This window comes from Orycteropus afer, unplaced genomic scaffold (assembly GCF_000298275.1).
Source record: "Orycteropus afer afer isolate SDZICR_OR568_19922 unplaced genomic scaffold, OryAfe1.0 scaffold00154, whole genome shotgun sequence".
Classification (NCBI taxonomy): domain Eukaryota; kingdom Metazoa; phylum Chordata; class Mammalia; order Tubulidentata; family Orycteropodidae; genus Orycteropus; species Orycteropus afer.
This window is the reverse complement of record NW_006921741.1, coordinates 7370047-7377168: the sequence shown is the minus strand read 5'-3', so window position 1 is coordinate 7377168 and position 7122 is coordinate 7370047. Positions and strand designations below refer to the sequence as shown.

The 7122-nt window shown below is 40.2% G+C and overlaps 1 pseudogene; it reads right to left on the bottom strand.

Annotated features, from left to right (window-relative positions):
* Positions 1-4245: 4245 nt before the first annotated feature.
* LOC122150504 lies at positions 4246-6436 on the bottom strand (annotated as a pseudogene).
* Between the last annotated feature and the right edge of the window lie 686 nt (positions 6437-7122).

Genomic DNA, 7122 nt, shown 5'->3' with positions numbered 1-7122 from the left:
TCTGACCCGACTCACAGCAACCCCTCCTTGGGTTTCCGAGGCAGTATCACTACAGAAGTAGATTGCCCCATCTTCCTTCTGAGGAGTGGCCGGTGGGTTTGAACCGCCAGCCTTCTGGTTAACAGTCAAATGCTTTAGGCACTACGCTACCAGAGCTCCTGAACATAAAAATACACTTGTAGAAACATTGTCTAATGCTATATACATGGTCATGGGCACACTTTCCCCTGCAAAGACATACCTAATCATTCAGCCTGTCCACAAATCTATCCACCCATAGATCAATGTTTGTCATCACTGTCAATGCAGTACTGTATGAACACAGGGTTCATCTTTGTTGTCTGTACCTCCCATGCACCTCTCTTATGTCTTCCCCTTCCTCAATGCCACTGTGTTGATCATTCACATCTGGTGCATTGCCCTTCGCTTCACCCAAATCAATACTTGTCTTTACCTATCTAACAGTATTCCCTCCCATCCTCTCCCACCCCTGGTAACTAACAAAGAAAATTTCCTTCGATATATAAACCTTTCCTTGACTTTTTACAATAACAGACTAATACATTATTTGTCCTTTTGTGATTGACTTATTGCACTCAGCATAATGTCCTCCAAGTTCATCCACATTATGTGGTTTTTGCAGATTCTACATTATTCTTTAGTGTTGCATAGTATCCCATTGTGTGTATATACCATAGTTTAGTTATTCATTCTTCTCTTGATGGGCACCTAGGTTGTTTCCATCTTTTTGCTATTGTAAAAAAGGGCTGTGATGAATATAGGTGTGCATATATCTGTTCTTGCCCTGGCTCTCACTTCCTTAGGATATATACGTACTAATGGAATTGCTGGGTCAATGGTATTTCTAATTCCAACATTTTAAGGAATCATCATACTGCTTTCCACAGTGGTTATATCATTTTACAGTCCCATCAGCAGTATATGAGAGTTCCAATCTCTCTGCATTCTCACCAGCATTTGTTATTTTCTGTCTTGCTGAACTATGCTGCTAGTGATGAGGCAAGATGGTATCTCACTGTTGTTTTGATTTGCATGGGCAATCTACTTCCGCAGTGATAATGCCTCAGATACCCAAGGAGGGGTCACTATGAATCAGATCCGACTCCACAGGAGTTTTTGGTAATGGCTAATGACCTTGAACATTTCTTCATGTGTTTGTTGGCTGCGTGAATATCCTCTTTGGTGAAGTGTCTATGCATGTCTTCTGCCCATTTTTAATTGGATTATTTGTCTTTTTTGTTGTTGAGGTGTTGAAGTTTTCTATAAATTTTAGAGATAAGTCCCGTGTCAGATATGTCTTTGTCAAATATTTTTTCCCAATCTGTAGGTACTCCTTTCACTCTTTTGGAAACGTCTTTGGAAGCACATAAAAATTTAATTTTTAGAAGGTCCCATTCATCCAGTTTATCTTCTGCTGTTTGTATATTTTGGGTTATACTTGATAGTCTATTTATGCCATATATTATGCAATTTTGTTTAATCTAAGGGAGCTCTGCCCACTTGACTGTGTCATGTCCTTTCCTGTGGTGGTGGCCAAGAAGCCTCTTGGCATGGCCACACGGGAAGTGCTCACTAGAAGTGATCTGAGTGTTCTTGCTGCCTTTCAAGCAGAGAAGTTACCAAGCTCAGAGATTCCTGGAGTTCTTCCTGTGATTTACTTTTATTTGCTTAAGCAGACAGTAGTTGGACACAGCAACAAAGCCATTCTTATGTGAATGGGTTTTGCTCCACAACAGCAAAAGCATTCATTTCTGACTTGTGACCCTACTAAGATATAAAAAAAGTACTGGGGCCCTAGTATTAGGCTAAGTATTGACAAAATATTAGGGCCCCTAAATTTGATCCTAGTTTTCCCTTGAGGAACTTTATAATTTTAGGTTTCACATTTAAGATTTTGATCCATCTGGAATTAGTTTTTGTGTATCACATGAGGTATAGATCTTGTTTCATTTTTCTGGAAATGGATATCCAGTTTTGCCAGCACCGTTTTTTAAACAGATAATCTCTTCCCCATTTAATGGATTTTGGCCCTTTGTCAAAGATCAGCTGACCATAGATCAATGGATGTATTTCTGGGTTCTCAATTATATTCCATTGGTCTATGTGTCTGTCATTGTACCAATACCAGGCAGTTCTGACTACTGTGGCTGTAAAGCAGGTTGTTCAGATCCGGGATTGTGAGATCTCCTACTTTGTTCTTCTTCAATGGTGCTTTGCTTATCCAAGGTCTCTTTCTTTTCCATATAAAGTTAGTGATTGGATTTTTCATATCCTTAAAGAATGTTGATGGGTCCTTCTATCTTCTTCTTCTTCTTTTTTTTTTTTACTACCTGTTTTATTGATACGCTACAGCTAAAATTCAAACAATGAATAGTTTAAATATGTGATATTAAGCATAAAATGAAAACCATTATATCTTACCAAAAGAAACTTAAGAAAACATAGGAAGAAGTTGAATGAACACAATGTAGGTCCCAAAGATTACACTATGATTCTGAAACTCCTGTGAACAGTACTTACACTAAAAAGATGAATTCCAAAACAAACGGTGATCAGCTCCGTCCTACCTTGTCAAAGATAAATATTCAGATGAAATAGAAGTTCCATTCACTGAAGTGTATCTGCTGAACAAATCCGCTGGGCCCTTATACTTAGCGCTGTCCACAAAAGCGGCAGCCTCTCATACTGTGCACTCAACACTTCACACAGTGGACTATAGAGAAAATAATCCTAAATAAACCATCTTTTAAAACTCCGGAGAGTAAGATAATTTCATCATTTATAAATACTGAAAATGTAAAGGGTCCATATAAATCAAGAGCTATATTAAGTATGTACTTTACTATTCACTTGATGTGCTCTTAAAATCTCTATGAGAGAAGCAGTTATTTTCCCCATATCTTTTGGCAATAGGTTCAAAAGCAAAAGTAGCAGGGCAGTTGAATTCCGTAAAACTTGTTTTTTGAGGGTTTTTTTTTAAGCTAAATTATTCAACATCTGTATTGTTACTGCACTCATAGATTGCCCAGAATATAACTATTAGCAACTCAGCAATAGTGATTTTAACAAAATTAAGGTAAACAGGTCTACAAAGTATTTGATTTCAATTTATTAGATAAGAAAGTCTTCCTAAAGGAAATGCAAACAACTACAATTCAAATCAGATCATGTATGGTTAACAATTATTTAATCTCATATAAAATTAAATTTAACCCTCACCACTACAAATCTGTAGGGAATCAGAAAAAGATTTACAGTGTAGTCTTGACTATTGCATTCCACTTTGAAATCATTCCAAGTTAAGAAAGCATTTTCCAAGATTTAAAGAAAAATACATTTTATAAAAGGGTGCTTGAACAATTTCTCTTAGAAAGATCAGCACGAGGTCGGTGCCCATGAGGCGGAGGTTAAAGACGTCCCAAATGTCCAAATGTCCAAACTACCGTACCACTCCATCATTTCAGACATTAACTCCTCCTCCTCCTCCCAATAATTTCTCCAGTCTTAGGGTTCTGTATTTCGCTGTAACGCCTCACAGAACTCACAGACACCCAAGGGTTCGTCTCACGTAGTAGTGGTGGAGGCTGGCAGGCTGGCGAGTCCCGGGTCCATGAGTAGGTCTGGTGGATCTTCCCAACTCTCGGGGTTTGATGAACCTCGATCAGCAGATCAGATGATGGCTGCTGTCCCAAATCCAGGGGTGAGACGAGGATGATCCAAGACACAAAGCCAGAGCAAGAGGAGATCCCAGGAGATTCTTAGGTATACCCTCAGAGAAACTAAGGATGGTGATTTGAATTATACCCTCCAGCAAGGCAGGACTCAAGATACATTTCCACCTGTGTTGCCCCAACAGAATTAACCTAAATCCCATCACAGAGTCGATTGCCAGTCATTATAGGGAATGACTACTACCAGCTGCCCAGCCAAGTTGATACCTGACCTTAACTACCACACGACCCCAAAGAGGCATGGATAATGGGATTTACAAAACATCACAGAATGGAGGAAAATGGCTAGAAGGGCCACATCAAGCCATTCACTGCAAAGGGATTATTTTAAATCACTGAATACCATCATTTTTGTTACTAAGACATAAACAAGTTATACCTTTTTCCACTATAATTTGCTCTGATCAAAGAAACAGTCTCTTTAAAGTGCCAACAAATGCTACATTTTCAAGACTAGAGGAACTATCAGTAGCCAGTCTTTCTTCTTGGCATGTTATTTTTCTCTAAAATATGTCAAGTAAGATTTTAAATATTCAGGGAGGGGCAACTTCATGATTTTTTTCTCAGAAGATTTTGAGGAGGCTCTTCTGGTTTCATGGCTTCACTGTGATCTTTCTCCTCCTCTTCTTTTTTCTTTTTCCATTTTTTCCTCTTCCTCACTGTCTAGAGGCTAAGGAATGAACTCATCACCCACAAACACATATGTGTTCATTCTCTCTTTAACTCTTTCTTTTCCTTTTCTAGGGAGCCTTGGGAGGAAACCCCTTGCCTGCATCTCCTCACTGATGAAATTTCTAAGTGTTGGGGGTGGGGAGAGAAGGTCCCACTGAATAGTTTGCCATTATCATTCTTATTTGGCTGTACCAAGTGGAGCAAATGGAACATTTTTACTCTCTCAAGTGTTGTGTCCAGTTCGCATTATTCGTGTTAACTGATACTCTATAGGCATGACCAGAATTGCCTCCAACTTTTAGTAATATTTTCATGTGGTTTTCACAGTCTTTCTAAATAATAAATTTGATCATACTGATGACTGTCAGATGCTATCTGAAGGCAACTGCCAACCACAAATGCAAGCTCACAGAACTCAAATCTTATCAGTGGATTTCTTTAAAGGTGTATGATGGAATACCTTCATCTTGAGATGGACAGATGCCTTCGTTCACAGCAGGGAACTTGCCCATATAAGTCTTTTGATAAGCTGCTAGGAGATCAGGGTGACGAAGCCTTGCCCTGTAGCTTCCCTCTTAGACGGATAGTCTAGGTACTAGGAGCTGATTATCAAAGCTATCACTACTTTTGATGAAGCGCTCCAGCTTTTCCTTGGCATATTCCACCACATCTGAATGAAGCTCAATCCCATGATTTATTTCAAAAGGACCTTCAGCACGGCGGTCGGTCAGGCAAGCCGCAGAGGCGAGCAGGTCCAGGCGCTAGGGCTCCGCAGACTCCGCGTCACCGGCCGCCAGCCGGTGACAACACAACTACTACAACAACAACACAACTGCTGCCTCCGTCACCACAGCCGCCAGGAGGGGCGGAGCCCAGAACACACTGCCGGGGAAGCAGGGCCGCTGGGCCTTTTGCGGCGGTTCAAACCCACTAGCCACTCCTCGGAAGGAAGGTTGGGCAATCCTACTTCCGTAGTGATACTGCCTCGGAAACCCAAGGAGGGGTCGCTATGAGTCAGGTCTGACTCCACGGCACATAACAACAACAACAACAACAGAAGCTAGGCATACGCAGAGACGGAAGACGCCCTTCCATCTTTTGACGTTTCATCCATCATTCAATATTTTGCCCATAGAATCTTTTAATATAGCAACTTAAGGCTTAAATTTTTTTCTCTTTCAGCTTGAGAATTGCCAAGCATATTCTTGCCTTTTGGTTTTCTAACTCCAGGTCTTTGCACATTTCATTGTGAATAATTGGCTTTGTCTCCTCCAGCTGCTCTTTTAAATCTTCTGTTCAGATCTTTTATCTTGTCTTTGGAGTAACTCTTTTCGCAACTGCGGTGCTATTCGACAGCCACCCAAGGCTACAGCCTCAAACAAACACAACTTCTCATATTCTACCTTGAGTGAAATACCACACAGCCCAAGAGTCCTAGTCAATATCATGATCTCAGGGTCACCTCAGTCCCTGCTACTCCCTTCCTTGCTACTTCTAAAAGAAGGAATTGCAGGGTTAGATAAAGCAACAGTAGTAACAGACTATAAAAAGAAAGGCACAGGGTAGAGTCAATGCTAAGAACAGCTTCCAGCAGCTACACTATCAGGGTAATCTCAACACTACTCACCACATTCTCAGCTCAGTCCTACAGAAAACTTTCATTTATTTATTTTTCTTTTTGCAAATGATTTTTTTCTCAGTCACTCATTTTCAGTTACCTAAATTCTCTATCTGAAAATGAACACTGGGGAGATAAACAGCAACAGATCAATAGTAAATTTTGTTGATATCTTAGTAAGGTCACAAGTCAGAAATGAATGCTTTTGCTGTTGTGCAGCAAAACCTATTCATATAAGAATGGCTTTGTTGCTGTGTCCAACTATTGTCTACTTAAGCAAATAAAAGTAAATCACAGGAAGAACTCCAGGAATCTCTGGGCTTAGTGACTTCTCTGCTTGAAAGGCAGCAAGAACACTCAGATCACTTCGAGTGGGCACTTCCTGTCTGGCCATACCAAGAGGTCTTGGCCAGCACCACTGGAAAGGACGTGACATAGGCAAGTGTGCAAAGCTCCCTTCGAGTAAACAAAATTGCATTTCATTACCTATGCATTAGCAGAGGATTTAGAAATACAAGCAGAAACAATTTTGTCAACATTAATAGCTCAATCAAATACCTAGACACACTCCACAAGGACATAAACACTCAGATTGAGTAAAGAAAACACTAGGGGATAATTGCCACTTTGGGTCTATCACAAAAGACATGTTCATACTAAAACTTGGAGGACATTATGCTAAGTGAGATAAGTCAATCACAGAAGGATAAATATTGTATTAGTCCATTATTGTAAAAAGTCATGGAAAGGTTTATATATGGAAGGAAATTTTCTTTCTTGGTTACCAGGGGTAGCAGGGGAGGGGAGGGAACACTAATAGATAGATAGAGACAATTACTGATTTGGGTGAAGAGAAGGGCAATGTACCAAATGTGAGTGATCAACATGGTGGGACTGAGGAAGAAGAAGACAGAGAGAGGTGCATGGGAAGTACAGACAGCAAATATTAACTGCACATACAGTAAGTACTGTATTGTCAGTGAAAGCAAACAATGATATACTGGTAGATAGATAAGTGGACAGGCTGAACTATTAGGTATGTCTGTCCAGGGGGAAGTGTGCCCATGATTATGTATAGGG